Below are 20,400 nucleotides of genomic sequence, written 5' to 3' on the forward strand. Positions count from 1 at the left end.
AAACAACTCTATTTGTAACAAAGAGGAGATATAAAGTCAGGAAGAAAAGGGAAAGTGAACCTACTAGACAGGAGAAGAAAAAGCAACCAACAGAAAATGTCCCTAGGTGGGGGTGGAGGGGCAGATTTTAGTAGGATTTAGTAGACGAAGATTTTCAATAAACTATTATAAATATATTCAAAGAACGATAGGAAACCATGTACAATGAATTAGAGGAAAGCGTGAAAATGATGCTAGTAAGGGTTATAACTGCCTGGGTATTATGAAAGGCAGTATACATGCATTTTTGTTTGTAATTCCTCTTCAGTCCGTTTTAAATTTACAACTACATAACAATAAATACAAAACCGTGTTGATTGGCTTTTAATATATATAGATGTATATCTGTACAAAGGAGGGAGAGGGAGTAGGAGTATTTTAGAGAAGTCTTTGCATATTATTCAAATTAAGTTAACATTAATCAACTAGATTATTTAAAAATAAGGTGCTAATCACAATTTCCAGAGCAACTGCTACAAAAAATAAATATGTGAAACAAACAAGGCAATTAAAAAGATACACTAGAAAATATATATTTAACAAAAGTAGATGACAACAATCAAGGAATCTAGAAAAAAAGGCACAAGACATAGGAAAAGAATTAGCAAAAGGACAGATATAAATCCTGCCTTATCAGCAATTGCATTAAATATAAATGGATTAAACATCTCAATGATCCAATCGTCAATGCACAGGATGCATGCTTGATTCAAAGACACAAATACATCCAAGGAAAAAGATGGAAAAATTTACATGAAAGGGGTAATTAAAAGAGAGCCGCAATACTTCTACTAAAATCAAGCAAAATAGACTCAAAGGTAAAAATCATTACTTTAGATAAAGACATTTTATTTTATGTTAAGAAGTATAATCCATCAGGAAGATATGCAATTGAAAACATATATGCTCCTGTAAACAGAGCTCAGAAACACATGAGGCAAAGAAAATGATGTAATTTAAGGGAGAAATAGACACTTCAACAATAATAACTGGAACGTCAATGCCTGACTTTCAATAATGGATGGGATAATTAGGCAGCAGGTTAACAAAGAAATAAAAGGCATGAACAATACTCTAAATTGAGTAGACATGATATTTATAGAACACTACAGCCAATAGCAGGACACACATTCTTCCCAAGCACTCATAAAACAAAATCTAGGATACACCTTATGTTAGGCCATTGGATAAACTTCAATAAACTTAAACGGACTGAAATACAAAGTATGTTCTTTGACCACAAAGGAATGAAATTATAAGTCAACAGCAGCAGAAAATTTGAGAAACTCACAAACATGTAGAAAATATACCCTTTCCTAAATAATTATGGATGCAAAGAAGAACTTACAAAGGAAATTAGAAAACACTAGGAAAAGATTAAAACAAAACACATGTCAAAATTTATGGTATGTTGCAAAAGCAATATTTAGAGGGAGATTTATAGCTGTAAATGATCACATTAAAGACAAAAGACAAATTCAGTAACCTGAACTCCACCTTAAGAATCTAGAGAAAAAAAAAAAAAAAAAAGAATCTAGAGATATGGGACACCTGGGTAGCTCAGCAGTTGAGCTTCAGCCCAGGGCATGATCCTGGAGTCCCTGGATCAAATCCCACATTCAGCTCCCTGCATGGAGCCTGCTTCTCTTTCTGCCTAAGTCTCTGCCTCTCTCTGTGTGTGTCTCTCATGAATAAATAAAATCTTAAAAAAAAAGAATCTAGAGATAGAAGAACAAACTAAACCGAAAGCAAGCAGAAGGAAAGAATAAAGTTTAGAGCAGAAATTGAAGAAACAAAGAAGGGGAAAACAGTAGAAAATCAATGACACCAAAAACGATTCTTTGAAAAGATAAATGAAATTGACAAATTTAGCTAGCTTGATCATGAGGAGATGGAGGATTCAAATTACAAAAGTCAGCAATGAAGGAGGGAACATCGCCACTGGTCTTATAGAAATAAATAGTATAGAAATATAATCCACTGTATGACAGCAAATTAAATGACAGACAAAACAGGCAAATTCCTAGAAAGACAAATAGTAAAAATGTGCACATGTGGCATGCCTACAGAGAAACACTTTGAGTTTCCAGGGTTTCAGAACACAAAAGTGGCTACAAAGTGTTTATTTGGGTGAGATTAATGTATGTCAAGCGCTGCGTGACTCAAGAAACTCCAAACTTATTTTTCAGACTTTTGGAAAAAGCAGTGAGAAAGAGAAAGTAGATCCTTAAATATGATTTCTCTGTATTTTCTCTGGCCATATCTCCCTGATAAACTGCTCTTTGACTTTATGAAAGGCCATTAGTTTGTAGATGATTTGCTTCTAAAACTCACTATAGTAATATAAACCAGGGACAGGAAAATTGCTTTATTTATGTCCTATATGAGTAGACCTTTGTTTTTTCCATTTCAGACTTTAGTAAGCCATGTCTTGTGAATTCTCATAAGGATATTCTTCTCTCCTACACTCAATACTGCTTTTGGGATAGTTTTTGAAATGGTAAGTAGCATATAGAGCTAAACACTTACTAACATCCTGACTACAAAATATATTCCTTTTCAATATGTATTCCAGTATGTGAGAAAACTCATCTATTTGGTACCATAATATTGCAAATATTTTCACCCAGTTTTTTGTTTTTTTTTTGTTTTTTTTTTTTTTTTTTTGATTTGGGAAAAAGTTATTAAGTTAGCTCCCGGTAATTATCAACATGGGGTAGAGTGGCTTTATTTTCTAGGACTTTTAGTTTTGTTTTCTAAAATTAACTAGTCCATATCAAATAAGTACAAACACCATCATAGCACTGTATTAGTCACTGTGGGGGAAGCAAAGATGTGTTAAGATTTTTTTTTTTTTTAAAGATCTTGAACATAAAGAATTTATAACCATCATTTTACCCATTCCACCCATACCATTCTTGGTTAAACCTTTCTCATCAGTTACTTATGTTTTCTCTAACTATATTCCTCATGCATACTCTAGTCCAATATTTGCTTTGCAAATGTCTCCCAGTCTGTGTGTTGTATTTCATTTAAAGGGGTTCTCTTGCAGAGAACTTTTAAAATTGTATTAAAAAAACTTAAATAGAAGGCTGAAGATTTTGAGCTTATTACTAGACCAACATTTCTTGAGGACTTCCAAGGAGCCAGCTTTCTGCATAGCATTACTTCCATCACTGATTTTAGCTGCTTGTAACATTTCTGTGAAATAAGCATCCCTTCCTCTCTTAAAAAGGAGGAAACTGATGCCCTGGAGATCCAGTGAACTGTATGCATAAGTTGTATTGTATTGTTCCAGTGGGCTCCACTGTTATACTATATTATACAGTTTTGCCATTGACTTATTTTTTTGGGGGGGGTGATGTCACTATATTCATGGGAGATCTAGACATTTTAGGGCTTCATGAATGACTCTGTAATTAGAAACTTCCACTTCGGAGGTGGGGCAAGTAGGGGTCCTCGACTCATCCGGCCCCAACTTACCTAGATAACTTTCAAACTAACCTGAACACCTACGAATTCGACCTGAGATTTAAAGAGAGAACAGCTGGAGAGAACAGAGAGAAACGTTTTCACTTCTAACAAGGTAAGAAGGCAGAAAAATAAAATAAAATAAAAAAGAATCAAGTGGGTTGAGGGGCCCCGTGAGGAGCCGGGCTATGGCCTGGCAGAGAAAGTCTCCTGGACAGGAAAGCCCAGGCCCGGAGAAGGGGGGACTTTAAAAACCCACACCAGAAACAAAGGGCTTAGCACGGAACCTGGGCAGCACCGCAGGAGGGGCAGTAGAGCCCCCAGGTTCCCGGGGTCACTAACAGAGGAGGTGCGCCCGGGGGAGAGCTCGCCATACCCCACGGGCCCAGCGCCGTGAAGGGTGGAGCCACGCCTGGTGGGGCCTCAGGAGCAGTTCGGAGGCGGCTCGGGCGGAGGGGGCTGCGCGCCCCAGGAGCCGATTCCAGCAGCGCAGACCCCGGAGCCCAGGGTGCTGGGGACACAGCCCAGGATCCTGCTCTCCCCCTGGGACAGGCGGAAGCAGGGACCGCCCAGAACAGTGAGGACGCTCCTGCTGCCAGGCGCCCCCGAGCTGTGCAGATGGTGCCCTCCCGCCTCGAGCATCCAGGCCCCTGTGGACTGGGAGCAGCGGTAGTAACTGCGGGAGCTGACTCCAGGGCTGGAGAGCTGGCCGCCACCAGTATGCTTGTTCCTCCTGGTGTCACCCTGTGCCTGGGAGAGGCAGGGCGACCAGGGGACAGAGGCCTCCTGGGGTAAACAGCTCCAACTGAGCCCGGCACCTGGCAGGGGTGGGGCAGCTCCCCCAGGTGCACACACCTGAGAGCACAGCAGGCCCCTCCCCCAGAACACCAGCTGGAAGGACAGGGGAAGAGCAAGTTCTTGACTGAGCAGTGCTGGAAAGCTCCAGGGGAAGTCGAGGGATTTACTGTATATAGAACCAGAGGGTACCCCTCCTTATTTTTTCTTCCTTTTTCCAGTACAACTCATTTTTATCTCAGACTGTAAATATCCAATTTTTTCTTTTTCCACCTAAACTACATTATTTTACCACCTCTTCATTTTTTAAGTTTCTTCTTTTTTGACTTTCATATTTCTACAATTACAGGTCTTAGATATATTTTCTACTTCTAGATTCCCTTCAACATACTCAACTTAATTTTGGGGGAGATATACAAGATATATTTTTGTTTTGTTTTGTGTTTTTTATTTTTTCTGCCTCATTTTGTTCTACAATGGTGGAAGTAATACCCTCTAAAACATGACGAGCATGCACAACCAAGTGGTACACTGTGCTGGTTCATTCTGTGAGATTCCTCATTCCCATTATTCCCCCCTCTTTTATCTCATTTATGTTTTGGGGGTCAATGGCGGGGCTCTCTACAAGTATTTCTGGTTTATATAAATTTCGAACTGAGCATCTTCTAACATACAGAACTTAATATACTCAGAACCAAGAGGCTCACCCTCCAGGATCCCTCAGGTAGACTACATTCTCCCTCCACTACAACTTCATCACCACCACCATCTCCGAGTAGCTGCCCTTTTTCTTCTCTTTTTTTTCTTTTGTCTTCTTTACTTTTGCTTTTTTCTCTTTTCTTTTCTTTTCTTTTCTTTTCTTTTCTTTTTTCTTCTTCATTGGGATTCTTGGCCTTTTAGTTTTTAAAACCTTGTTTTAAAATTTGTTTTTCACTTTAGTGGTTGCTTTGTTTTATTTCGTTCTGATCTTTGTTTTAATTTCTGGTCTCTGAACTCAGCAGCATCATCTAGGATGGAATTTACTTAGGTTGTAATTGATATTCTTGACTCAACCCACTCATACAGCCACTCTGCACTGAGCAAAATGACTGGCAAAAAGAACTCACCATAAAAGAAAGAATCAGAAACAGTACTCTCTGCCACAGAGTTACAGAATTTGGATTAGAATTTGATCTCAGAAAGCCAATTCAGAAGCACAATTATAAAGCTACTGGTGGCTCTAGAAAAAAGCATAAAGGATTCAAGAGACTTCGTGACTGCAGAATTTAGATCTAATCAGGCCAAAATTAAAAATCAATTAAATGGGATGCAATCCAAACTGGAGGTCCTAATGACGAGGGTTAATGAGGTAGAAGGAAGAGTGAGCGACAGGAAGTTGATGACAAGGAAGGAAGCTAAGGAAAAAAGAGAAAAACAATTAAAAGACCACGAGGAAAGGTTAAGGGAAATAAATGATAGCCTCAGAAGGAAAAATTTACGTTTAATTGGGGTTACAGAAAGCACCAATAGGGCCAGAGGGCCAGAAAGCATATTTGAACAAATCATAGCTGAGAACTTCCCCAATTTAGGGAGGGAGACAGGCATTCAGATCCAGGAGATAGAGAGCCCTCCCCCCAAATCAATAAAAAACGTTCAACACCTGGACATTTAATAGTGAAACTTGCAAATTCCAAAGATAAAGAGAAAATCCTTAAAGCAGCAAGAGACAAGATATCCCTAATTTATATGGTGAGAAGTATTAGATTAACAGCAGACCTCTCCACAGAGACCTGGCAGGCCAGAAAAGGCTGGCAGGATATATTTAGGGTCCTAAATGAGAAGAACATGCAGCCAAGAATACTACATCCAGCAAGGAATTCATTCAGAATAGAAGGAGAGATAAAGAGCTTCCAAGATAGACAGAAACTGAAAGAATATGTGACCACCAAACCAGCTCTGCAAGAAATATTAAGGGGGACCTTGTAAAAAAAAGAGGAAACCCAAAGAAATAATCCACAAAAACAGGAACTGAACAGGTATTACAATGACACTAAACTCATATCTTTCAATAGTAACTCTGAATGTGAATGGGCTAAATGACCCCATCAAAAAAATGCAGCGTTTCAGACTGGATAAAAGAGCAAGACCCATCCATTGCTGTCTACAAGAGATTGATTTGAGACCTAAGGACACCTCCAGCCTGCAAATGAAAGGTTGGAGAACCATTTATCATTCTAACAGTCCTCAAAAGAAAGCTGGGGTAGCCATCCTCATATCAGATAAATTAAAGTTTATCCCAAAGACTGTAATAATAGATGAAGAGGAACACTATATCATCATAAAGGGTCTATCCAAAAAGAAGACCTAACAATCATGAATATTTGTGCCCCTAATGTGGGAGCTGCCAAGTATATCAATTAATAACCAAAGTAAAGACATATTTAGATATTAATACACTAATAGGAGGAGACTTTAACATGGCACTTTCTGCAAATGACAGATATTCTAAGCACATCACCAAAGAAACAAGAGCTTTAAATGATACACTGGACCAGATGGATTTCACAGATATATACAGAACTTTGCATCCGGACGCAACTGAATACACATTCTTTTCAAGTGCACATGGAACTTTCTCCAGAATAGAGCACATACTGGGTCACAAATCAAGTCTCAACCAATACCAAAAGCCTGGGATTGTCCCCTGCATATTTTCGGACCATGCTTTGAAACCTGAACTCAATCACAAGAAGAAATTTGGAAGAAACTCAAACACGTGGAGATTAAAGAGCATCCTGTTAAAAGATGAATGGGTCAACCAGGGAATTAGAGAAGAATTAAAAAGATTTGGACACAAATGAAAATGAAGATACAGTCATTCAAAATCTTTGGGATACAGCAAAAGCAGTCCTAAGAGGGAAATAATGGCAATAGAAGCATCCCTCAAAAAATTGGAAAAAACTCAAATACACAAGCTAACCTTGCACCTAAAGGAACTGGAGAAAGAACAGCAAATAAAACCTCCATCAAGCAGAAGAAAAGAATTAATAAAGACTTGAGCAGAACTTAATGAAATAGAGACCAGAAGAACTGTAGAACAGATCAACAAAACCAGGAGTTGGTTCTTTGAAAGAATTAAGATAGATAAACCATTAGCCAGCCTTATTAAAAAGAAAAAAGCCTCAAATAAATAAAATCACGAATGAAAAATGAGAGATCACAACCAATACCAAGGAAATACAAATGATTTAAAAAAGTATTATGAGCAGCTATACACCAATATATTAGATAATCTAGAAGAAATGGATTCATTTCTGGAAAAACACAAATTACCAAAACTGGAACAGGAAGAAATAGAAAACCTGAACAGGGCAATAACCAGTGAGGACACTGAAGCAGTCATCAAAAATCTCCCAAGACACAAAGGTCCAGGGCCAGATGGCTTCCCTGGGGAATTCTATCAAACCTTTAAAGAAGAAATAATACCTATTCTACTAAAGCTGTTCTGAAGGATAGAAAGGGATGGAATACTTCCAAACTTGTTCTAGGAGGCCAGCATCACCTTAATTCCAAAACCAGACAAAGACCCCACCAAAAAGGAGAATTCTAGACCAATGTCCCTGGTGAACACAGATGCAAAAATTCTCAACAAGATACTAGCCAATAGGATACAACAATACATTAAGAAGGTTATTCACCATGATCAAATGGGATTTATCCCTGGGATGCAAGGCTGGTTCAACACTCGTAAAGCAATCAATGTGATTGATCATATCAAAAAGAGAAAAAACAAGAACCATATGATCCTCCCAAAAGATGCAGAGAAAGCATTTGACAAAATACAGCATCCATTCCTGATCAAAACTCTTCAGAGTGTGGGGATAGAGGGAACATTCTTCAGCGTTTTACAAGCCATCTATAAAAACCTTACAACAAATATCATTCTCAAAGGGGAAATACTGAGAGCCTTTCCCCTAAGATCAGGAACACGACAGGAATATCCACTCTCACCACTGCTATTCAACATAGTACTGGAAGTCCTAGCCTCAGCAATCAGGCAACAAAAAGAAATAAAAGGCATTCAAATTGGCAAAGAAGAAGTCAAATTCTCCCTCTTCACAGATGACATGATACTGTACATAGAAAACCCAAAAGACTCCACCCAAGATTGCTAGAACTCACAACAATTCGGCAGGGTGGCAGGATACAAAATCAATGCCCAGAAGTCAGTGGCATTTCTATACACTAACAATGAGACTGAAGAAAGAGAAATTAAGGAGTCAATCCCATTTATGATTGCACCCCAAAACATAATATACCTAGGAATAAACCTAACCAAAGAGGTAAGGGATCTATACCCTAAAAACTACAGAACACTTGAGGAAAGAAATTGAGGAAGACACAGAGAGATGGAAAAATATTCCATGCTCATGGATTGGAAGAATTAATATTGTGAAAATGTCAATGTTACCCAGGACAATTTACACATTTAATGCAATCTCTATCAAAATACCATGGATTTTCTTCAAAGAGTTGGAACAAATAATCTTAAGATTTGTGTGGATTCAAAAAATACCCCAAATAGCCAGGGGAATATTAAAGAAAAACACCAGAGCCAGGGGCATCACAATGCCGGATTTCAGGTTGTACTACAAAGCTGTGATCATCAAGACAGTGTGGTAGTGGCACAAAATCAGACACATAGATCAATAGAACAGAATAGAGAATCCAGAAGTGGACCCTCAACTCTATGGTCAACTAATATTTGACAAAACAGGAAAGACTATCCACTGGAAAAAAGACAGTTTCTTCAATAAATGGTGATGGAAAACTGGACAGCCACGTGCAGAAGAATGAAACTAGACCATTATCTTATATCCTACACAAGGATAACTTCAAAATGGATGAAAGATCTAAATGTGAGACAAGAATCCATCAAAATCCTAGAGGAGAACACAGGCAACACCCTTTTTCTACTTGGCCACAGCAACTTCTTGAAAAATACATCTATGAAGTCAAGAGAAACAAAAGCAAAAAAGAATTATTGGGACTTAATCAAGATAAAATCTTCTGCACAGCAAAAGAAACAGTCAACAAAACTAAAAGACAACCTACAGAATGGGAGAAGATCTTTGCAAATGGCATATCAGATAAAGGGCTAGTATCCAAGATCTATAAGGAACTTATTAAACTCAACACCAAAGAAACAAACAATCCAATCATGAAATGGACAAAAGACATGAACAGAAATCTCACAGAGGAAGACATAGACATGGCCAACAAGCACATGAGAAAATGCTCCACATCACTGGCCATCAGGGAAATACAAATCAAAACCACAATGAGATACCACCTCCCACCAGTGAGAATGGTGAAAATTAACAAGACAGGAAACAACAAATGCTGGAGAGGATGTGGAGAAAGGGGAACCCTCTTGCACTGTTGGTGGGAATGTAAACTGGTGCAGCCACTCTGGAAAACTGTGTGTAAGTTTCTCAAAGAGTTAAAAATAGAGCTACTCTACAACCCAGAAATTGCACTACTGGTATTTACACCAAAGATACAGATACAGTGAAAGACCGAGACACCTACACCCTGATGTTTATAGCAGCAATGTCCACAATAGCCAAACTGTGGAAGGAGACTCGGTGTCCATTGACAGATGAATGGATAAAGAAGCTGTGGTTTATGTATACAATGGAATAATACTCAGCCATTAGAAATGACAAATACCCACCATTTGCCTACATGGATAGAACTGGAGGGTATTACACTGAGTGAAGTAAGTCAATTGATGAAGTACAAATATTATATGGTCTCGTTCATTCGGGGAATATAAAAAATAGTGAAAGAGATTATAGGGGAAAGGAGAGAAAATGAGTGGGAAATATTAGAGCGGGTGACAAACCATGAGAGACTCCTAACTCTGGGAAACAAGGGGTAGTGGAAGGGAGGTGGGGGGGGTGACTGGGTGACAGGCACTGAGGGGGGGCACTTGATGGGATGTGCACTGGGTGTTATGCTACATGTTGGCAAATCAAACTCCAATAAAAAAATATACAAGAAAAAAAAGAAACTTCTACTTCTGAAAAATAATTCAGTCACAGCCACAGGTGAACATGCCATGTGAAATCAATGAGGTTTCCCTTTGGACTCTTCCAATTTGGTTATAAAGATTCAGGGTATGGTGATGTGAATTGTACAAAATTATTTCACCTGATACTTGTACCTTGCTAATAATTCTTTTTAAAATGATTTTGTCCCCCATGGCATTTTCATAGTTGTAATGAACTGCTAATTTCTTTGATTATCTCACATTCTGCAAATTGTGGGATGGCATTCAAAGACAGCATAATAGCTCATACACTTATAGCGATAGAATCTCCCACCATTTTGCTAAAACAGATACTTTAAACACAGCATTCATTTTCTGCCATTTTTAATTAATTTATGAGGTAAATATGGTATGCTATGATTATTATGTTGCTTTATTATTTTGTGGTTCTCCAATACTAAACCAATATGGGTATTTTAAGGCAATCAAGTCTATCAGGAACTGTGTATAATGATGTTCACATTTCCAGTACATACCTTGCATTCATCAAGTAGGCTGTATCAATAACTGCCATCCAAGATTAAGTGCCAAGTGCTTCACTGTGACTGATTTTATTAGTCACTCAGTGAAAATTTAAAAAAAAAGAAAAGGAAAGAAAAACCCATGAGAGAAAAAAAGGCTCACATATATTATCCAAACTCTGATAGGATTACATTTAAGTAGTATCATTCTTTACTATTTTCTCTTCAGAAGTGCCAATGTAATTCTGTGAAATACCTTCCAAGAGCCTGGTGTTAGAGCACAAATTGTGATATGTTGTATGTTTGGAATTATAGACATAACAATGAAATATTCTGTAAAAAGGTATTTGGATATCTGAACTGGTAGGGTAAAATTTTACTTAATTGGCTATATTTTCCACAGGCCCATATTCACATTACAAGTAAGGGTGATGTAAGCCTGAACTGGCAGAGAGCAAGGTGAAGAAAAACTTATATACCCTGTAAAATCGGATCTAAATAAATGTTTACTCAGTTCAGAATGAATAAATGAAAATACCAACATGGAAGCTATAGAAAACAACAGATTGCAAAATAAGGGAAAGGGATTTTCATCACAGGTGACTGAGAGAGGGAGAACTATTATAAAACTTTATTCACTTCCTCAACCAAAAGAATATTTCAGATAACTGCTCTGCAGTATCAAGAGGATGGAAAGCCTGGCTGACTCCTTTTCATTGGGTTGGTTCTTTCTAATTCTTTTAATCTCAGCTTGAAAGCCATCTTTTCAAGGGGTAGGGAATGGGAAGGACTTTTTAGATCACTACATAAATTAGTTAGCCCTTCTATTGTGACTCTTCGCAATTTATTCATTTCCTTCACAGTACTAATCATAATTTAAAATTATGCACTGAGTTGTTTTAATTTTACTATCTATCTAATAGAACATAACTCTATATTGGCAGTGATAATATAGCACCCAATAGGTTTCTTGGCAAAAAACAACTGGTAAAATGTGTCGACTATCTTAATGAACCAATAAGAAACAGGAGAATACATAAAGAGATCTCATTGACCCAGGAGAAAAAAGCTGTTGAAAAAGGGATAATAGAATTTTGTCTCAGAAAGACCTAAAAATCCAGGCTCCAGGCTTTAAAGATATACTCTTTCAAATTTTCTAAGAAACAATGCTATATATCTCATTCCAGAACAAAGAACATGATAGAAAATACATCAATTGATGGAACATTATAGTTAATAGTATAGAATTTGATTCCCAAAGTAGAGTTGGTAATTTGCATCCATCATTATCAGGGGTATAACAATAGGCAAAATACTCAATGTCTCAAAAATTCATTTTATTTATCTATAAAATGAACACAAGAACAAACTCTACTAAGTAGAGTTGTTGTGGGGATTGATTATGAAATTTTATATAAACTGAACATTACAGGACAGATAGAGAACACTTAGTAAAATTTTTAATTTATCCCAGTATGGTATGGGGCAGATAATAAACATTCATCACGCATAAGATACTAGTATCATTTTTATGTTAAGTGAATAAAGTCTGATACTAAAATCTAATATAGCATGTGGCTCATCAATGTACAAATATCTTTAAGAAACAACCAACCATGAGACGCTTGGGTTGCTTAGTGGTTGAGCATCTGCCTTTGGCTCAGGTGGATTCTGGAGTCCCGGGATCGAGTCCCAAATCAGCTCTCCGCATGGACCCTGCTTCTCCTCCCTCTGTCTATGTCTCTGCCTCTCCATCATTGTATCTTTCGTGAATAAATAAATAAAATCCTAAAAAAAAAAAAAGAAATGACCAACCAGAGTTACCAGTATTATGACTAAATCAGAATTCATGATGGCTTAGTAGAATCTTTTAGCTCACTATTAGGCTCTAGAAGAAAAAAATATAAATGATTGTATGGTAGAGTACATAAAATGTATTAAAAATAAAACCTCAGCATCCACTGTTGTTAAAAGTTTTTAGAAAATTGGAAATGTTGGAAAACTTCTGGATCATTTAAATAATATACCAACTCTGTAGCTCTCATTCATTAATTTTTTAGTTTATAAAACACCGTATTTACTGAGCACAAATTATGCTAGACAATATGGGTATTGTCAAAAGCAGAATAATGCACTTCCCCCAATGTCCCTGTCTTAATCCCTGGAACCTATGAATATGTTATTTCATATCATGAAGAGAGATTAAGGTGTTAATCAACTAACTAACTTTAAAATAGGGAGATTGTCCTGGATTATCTGAGTGGGCTCGATCTGATCACAAGATTCCTTCAAAGTAGATAAGTGAGACAGACGAAGTGAAGCCTATAGATGCTGGAAATGGCAAGACCAGTTCTTACCTAAAGTCTCCAGAAAGAATATAACACTGTATATGTTAATTATACTTGAATTTAAAGAGTGAGAGAGAGAGAGAGAGAGAGAGATTTTAAAAATAAAATAAAAACCACCAAGCAAAAATTCAAAAACAAAAAACCTAAAAGCCCTCTATAAGGAACATAGACCTTGCTGACACCTCAATTTTAGCCCAGTATGACCAGTGTCAGACACTTGACATACAGAACTGTAAGATAACAAATCTGTGTTGTTTCATGCCAGTAAGCATGTGGTAATTTGTTACAGCAATAACAAAACGTTAATACAGGAGTGCCAATGCATGAAAAAAATAAATGAATCCTGCCCCAATAGAACTTAAAGTCTGGTAGGAAAGTAAATAGTTATTCAATAATAGTAAATGTCATTGGAAAGTAGTTATTCTGTGAAGTGCTACAAAAGAGTATAAGCTTTGAAATGTTTGTTCATATTTAAAAAGAGTTCTATTATGTTCTAAAGTCAGTGTAAAAAGCACAAATCATCAGAGTCATGATTAATTCTGAATAACTCTTAAAGCATCCACATTAGATTTTATTATACATGGTTTTGGCCATCCTGGCCAGAGTAGTAATTCTAAAGCTTGATAACCAGTAAACCAGATTAACAAAACAAAAGCGGAGTCTATTATGCTGAGTGTCTGCTTATCAAATGTGTCTTCTTTTTTGAAAATAATCAAATGTCTGACAGTGACTGGAGGAAGGATGTGGAGAATGCTAAAATACTGGGCTTCAGGGTTTACACTATTTTATTTTTCACAGGAATCTTTTAAAACCTCATTTCTAATAGTGAAATGCTAGATATAATCATATTAAATTTACAAATAAAATAAGTTTCCTGTGAATTTTAATACTTTTAAACTTGTTCCAGACATTCTGATCAGCATATGATATGACAAAAAAAAAAAAAAAGAGCTGTAATCATTAGAAAGTTGAAGATAAAAATGCTCTTTTTTCTTTTTATTTTATTTTATGGTGGCAGGAACATTTACAGATGGTATTATATCTGTATATATATATATATATATATATATATATATATATATATACAGATATATATCTGTAAATATACAGATATTTCTTGGAGAAATCAAGAAATCAACTGAAGCACTCTAAATTTACCAAGAGATTATTAATAAATTGTTTCATATAAAATGAAACATAACTTTCTCTTAGAAGTTATGTTATAAAAGAGAATCATCTATAATAAAGAAACAAATAATCAAGTACCCACCAAGTCACTAACCAGTGAATGCACAGAATCTACATGAAGAAAAAAGGTTAAAAAGGAAAAGGAGAAAAAGACATGGCAAATGCCCTGTGAGTTAACTAAGAACATTTTAGGTTAAAGAGTTATGTCAGTATGTTTGGGTGGGATGAAGACTTGGGGAGGAATAAAGAGGTATAGCTTATATGAGAATCCAGTAGAGTTTCAGAAGCTTCATAAGTTAATAGGAAGTGAAAGAGTATTCAGGAAATTATTTTGTAATAAAGCATTGGGTCTTCATTGTACATGATTAACCAAAATATATGTCATGCATATTAAAGTGTTCATATTTTCTAATTAAAATTTTATTGCTATGTGTGATATAAAAGAAAAAACTAGAGGCATCACAATACCAGATTCCAAACTGTATCACGAAGCTGTGTCATCAAGACAATATGGTACTGGCACAGAAACAGACACATAGATCAATGGAACAGAATACAGAACCCAGAAATGGAACCACAACTATATGGTCAACTAATTTTTGGCAAAGGAGAAAAGAATCCCCAATAGAAAAAAGATAGTGTCTTCAACAAATGACAAATGGTGTTGGGAAAACTGGACAGGCACACATGAAAGAATGAAACTGGACAACTTTCTTACAACATACACAAAAATCAATTAAAAAATGGGTGAAAGACCTAAATGAAGACAGGAAACGATCAAAATCCTAAAAGAGACCACAGGTAGAAACCTCTTTGATCTTGGCCACAGCAACTTCTTACCAGATATGTCTTCCAAGGTAAGGGAAACAAAAGCAAAAATGAACTATTGGGACTTCATCAAAATAAAAAACTTCTGCACAGCAAAGAAAACAACCAACAAAACTAAAAGGCGGCCTATGGAATGGGAGAAGATTTTTGCAAATGATATATCAGATAAAAGGCTAGTGTCCAAAATCTACAAAGAACTTACCAAACTCAACACTCAAAAAACAAATAATCCGTTTAAGAAATGGACTGATGACATGAATAGACACTCTTCCAAATAGGACATCCACATGGCTAATAGACACATGAAAAGATGCTTGACATCACTCATCATCAGGTAAATATAAATCAAAACCACAATGAGATAGCATCTTACACTTGTCAGGATGGATAAAATTAAGAACACAAGAAACTAGTGTTGGCAAGGATGCAGAGAAAGGGAAACCCTCTTGCACTGTTGGTAGGAAGGCAAACTGGTGCAGCCACTCTGGAGAACAGCATGGAGGTTCCTCAAAATTAAAAAAATAGAATGACTCTACAATCCAGCATTGCACTACTAAGTATTTACTCAAAGAATACAAAAATACAGATCGGAAGTGATACATGCACCCTGATGTTTACAGCAGCATTATCAACAATAGCCAAACTACGGAGAGAGCCCAAATGTCCATTAACTGATGAATAATAAAGATTTGGTGTGTATACACACACACACACACACACACACACACACACACAGACACACAAAGGGAATATTACTCAGCTATAAAAAAGGATGAAATCATGTCACTTGCAATGACACATATTATGCTAAGTAAAATAAGTCAGTCAGAGAAAGATGAATACCCTATGATCTCACTCAAATGTGGAATTTAAGAAAGAAAACAGATGAACATATGGGAAGGGGGAAAAGAATATAAAAGAGAGAGGGAAACAAACCATAGGAGACTCTCAAGGATAGAGAACAGAGGGTTGATGGAGGGTTGTGGGTGGAGAAGAGGCTAGATGGATGATGAGGATTAACGAGGACATCTGTAGTGATGAGCACTGGGTATTGTATGTAAGTGATGAATCACTGAATTTTGTTCCAGAAACCAATATTGCATTGTATGTTAACTACTTAAAATTTAAATTAAAAAGAAAATAAAAATAAAGAAATAAATAAACTGATAATGGAGGGGACTCAATAAGCAACAAAGAAATGGTGGAAAAATAGATTTGGCAGCACAAAGATATAAAATGTCTGCATAGCAAACATCCTGTAAAAATGTGAAGATTTACTATAAATGGAAAGATTTACTATAAACAAATTAAATATTTGCAGCAAACACAGCTGATAAAAAGTTAATATTCTTATGAAAAGGTTTAAAAATGCAATGGGAAGACTTGTTAATTGAAAAAAGAAGCATGAATGTTTTGATCAATGTCGTATATGCAGATTAAAGTAAAAAGAATATATGATTTTTAAACTTATTACTTTAGAAATAGTCATGTATTAAAAATCAATATTGAACAGTACTGATTTTATTTTATTTTTTTAATTAATTAATTTATTTATTTATGATAGTCACACAGAATGAGAGAGAGAGAGGCAGAGACATAGGCAGAGGGAGAAGCAGGCGCCATGCACCGGGAGCCTGACGTGGGATTCGATCCTGGGTCTCCAGGATCACGCCCTGGGTGAAAGGCAGGCGCCAAACTGCTGCGCCACCCAGGGATCCCACAGTACTGATTTTATAGTGAGATGTTTTTCATTCTGGGATTATTAGTAAATATATATTTTCTGAAATATCATTATCAATATATACTAAAAGGCCCTAAAACTTATATGTTGTATTTTAATATTCTTACTTCTAATACTCTATCTTAATAAAATAATCATAGGTTCTGACAGGGAAGATTTTTGTACAAAGATTTTAACCACAGAATGCTCAATTTTAGTCAGCATAATAAAATACATTTTTATTTCAATATTTAGTACATTGAAGTCACTTAACAAATACCTTTTAACTGAAAAATTAATGACTACCTTTTAAGTAGAAAAAATGGAAATAAGCCTAAGGATCTACTAGAGAAAAAGATATATACATTACATTAAAAATTACATAAAACGTTATATGCAATTACAGCAATTATATGTAGTATGGTAAATGTAGTAGCCAGACTCCAAGATGGCCTCAAGGATCCTTATCTCCTGGTATTCATACATTTGTGTAATGTCTTCCTCTCCTTTAGTATGGGTTAGTCTTAGTGACTGTTTAGTTACTGAATTACATGGTAGAAGTGATGGTATGGGGGCACCTGGATGGCTCAGTGTTTGAGTGTCTCCCTTTGGCTCAGGTCGTGATCTCGGGGTCCTGGGATCAAGTCCTACATCAGGCTCCCCACAGGAAGTCTGCTTCTCCCTCTGTCTAAGTCTCTCTCTCTCTCTGTCTCTCATGATTAAATAAATAATATAATAAATAATATATATATATATATATTTTTTTTTTTTTAAAGAAGTGATGGTATGTGACTGGAAGACTTGGTCATAAAAGGTGTATCATCTTTCTCTCTCTCCCTCTTTCTCTGTCTCCCCTCCTCTCTCCCTCTCACTCTTTCTTCATCCACTCTGGGAAAAGTAATGGTGGGAACAGCTCCACAGAGAAGCTCATGTGCTGAGAAATGGTCAGTCAATAAATAGCCAACTGAGTAAGCTTCAATGTTAATTCTCTAGGGTCAGTCAAGTCTTCTGAGACTGTAACGCCACTACAGCTTGACTGCAGCCTCATGAAACATCCTGAGCCAGAACCTCCCAGGTAGGCCATCCTGAATTCCTGACACTCAGAAACTCTGTAACATAATAAATACTTGGTTTAAGTCCTGGAATAATATATTATGTGACATTTATATAGTATGTTTCAAGGTGTTAAAGTATCAGTCACGTAATCATGTTCTCAAAGACTAATGGCATAACAGTATTCATATGAGATAGCATCAAAGGTTATAAAGATATTTGAAAAACACACCTCATGAAGTAGAATTTTGTGAACCTTACAACCCCAAGTTAAATCCATCTTTATAGGTCTTGAAAGAAAACACACCAAGATGTTAACAGTAATATTACATAGATATGATAATTGCTTATTCTAATTTTTTGTATTTGCCTGTTCTCTCTTTGAAAGTTCTGTAATGAGCATATATATTCCTTTTATAATTAGAAACCTGAAATAAACCATTGGCTATTGTATTTAAAATGTGTCTTATGGGACTCCTGGGTGGCTCAGCAGTTGAGTGTCTGCCTTCTGCTCAGGGTGTGATCCTGGGGTCTGGGATTGAGTTCCATATCAGGCTCCTTGCGGGGAGCCTGCTTCTCCATCTCTTCCTGTGTCTCTGCCTCTCCCCCTCCATGTCTCTCATAAATAAATATATAAAATCTTTAAAAAAATACATAAAGTGTGTCTTATAAATTTGTGCAAATAAATTCCCATGTAATTCATTGGAAAAAAGAGAGGCAAACATTTTCACATGCAAAGAGAAAAGAATATGTTAAAAATTCACTGTTCTTTTTTTTTCACTGTTCTTCTAAGAATGTATATTCCTCCTTAGTCATAATTATGACTCCTCTCTTTGTTATAGTCAGTTCTTACCTTCCTTTTGCCATTAAAGATGCTTTACTTAACCTAATAATTTCTATAATAATGGATGTAAATTCCTTTTCAAGATCTTCATTATTTTTCTTGCTCATATTCCTCTCCTTGAATTTCCTTTGTCCTTGTGAACAGTTGGTTTGCAGACTAGATCAAGTGCTGGATTTCTTTGAAGATTCAGCCAACTCTAGGAGGAGGAATGTGGGGATAATTTCCTATACACACTTAATGGGACCTAAGCAGGCAATGAGTGGGACCTGATTAACCAGGCCCCATACAAGTTTGATAGAGCATAATCTTGGGTCACAAGATATGAATTCACTCACTCATTCATTCATTTAATTACTCAACAAATTTTTTACTGAGTTTATTTGCTATGCATCAAATACTATGTTAAGTCTTGACATATGATGATAGTTCCTACCTGAGAAATAAGATGTGAAGGTTGGGTCAAAACAATAGCACATGCCTAGACTCTGGAGTGGAGGGAGGCATGGTGCATACAAAGGACTGAGGAAAGTTCCCTTTGGCTCTAGTGGAGTGAGTGGGAGTAAATGTGATCCACTGAGAGCTTTCAAACCACTAGGAAGTTCATACTAAGAACACTAAGAAGTCCCTAAGTAAAAAATAAATAAAAAAGAGCAGCCTCCGACATTTGAAAGCTGGCCTAGAATCCATAGCAAAGGCAAATTATGCTGTTAAACATAAACAATCTTATAGAATACCAACCTCAGACAAGGTTTCTCAGGGACTACATTTTGATAAAACAAGGCCATTTCATGGGTGCCTGGATGGCTCAGTCAGTAGAGCATGTGACTCTTAATCTCAGGGTCTTTGAGTTCAAGCCCCATGTTGGGCATGGAGCCTACTTAAAAATAAATGGATAAAAAATAGAAGGCCACTTCATACTTTGTGTAAGCATAGGCAAAAAAAAAAAAAAAAAAAAAGTCACTGTGCTACCCCCAAAATACCAAACATCCCGTCTTGGCCAAAATATATGACTGATACTTCTTTACCAATTACAGTTTTGTCTTTGTGGTAGATAAGATTTATTAGATATCTAATCATAGATTAACCTCTGTTTTCTGACTAAAACCTAAAGCAAAATAAGGTTCTTTTTTTTTTCTTTTTTTAGGATTTTATTTATTTATTTATGAGTGATACAGAAAGAGAGAGGCAGAGACATAGACAGAGGGAGAAGCAGGCTCCATGCAGGGAGCCTGATGTGGGACTTGATCCTGGAACTCCGGGATCACACCCTGAGCCAAAGGCAGATGCTCAACCACTGAGCCACCCAGCTATCCCTAAAATAGGTTCTTTCTGACACCCTCTTACTGAGATACTCCATGGTTTCCTATGGTGTGCTTTGTCCTCCACTGTAATGTCATAAACCCAACTGGTTTAATCCCAAGCATATTCATGGTGCTCTTTGGCTGAAGGGCACTGATACCACCTTGAGGTTTTTGACATACTTAGAATACATTTTGAGAAGGTTTTACTGAGAGAGCCAATAAAATGGAAAGTAAGTAAGAGTATCTTAAATTCCTATA

The 20,400-nt window shown here is 36.5% G+C and overlaps 1 long non-coding RNA gene across 4 annotated transcripts in view; it reads left to right on the forward strand.

Moving 5' to 3' along the window:
* The window catches only part of LOC129501513 (uncharacterized), a 235,600-nt gene that overhangs the window by 22,692 nt on the left and 192,508 nt on the right, over positions 1 to 20,400 (forward strand). For 2 of the 4 annotated variants that reach the window (XR_008662749.1, XR_008662750.1), the window contains exon 2: positions 17,938 to 18,019. The exons of 1 other annotated variant lie outside the window; for it this stretch is intronic. This is a non-coding gene — a long non-coding RNA (uncharacterized LOC129501513). Of the gene's footprint in view, positions 1 to 3,526; positions 3,626 to 17,937; positions 18,020 to 20,400 lie in introns of all 4 variants that reach the window. One more of the 4 variants, XR_008662752.1, reaches the window with a different exon arrangement.

The sequence above is a fragment of the Nyctereutes procyonoides genome, unplaced genomic scaffold (assembly GCF_905146905.1).
Source record: "Nyctereutes procyonoides isolate TBG_1078 unplaced genomic scaffold, NYPRO_anot_genome, whole genome shotgun sequence".
In the NCBI taxonomy this organism is placed as follows: Eukaryota; Metazoa; Chordata; class Mammalia; order Carnivora; family Canidae; genus Nyctereutes; species Nyctereutes procyonoides.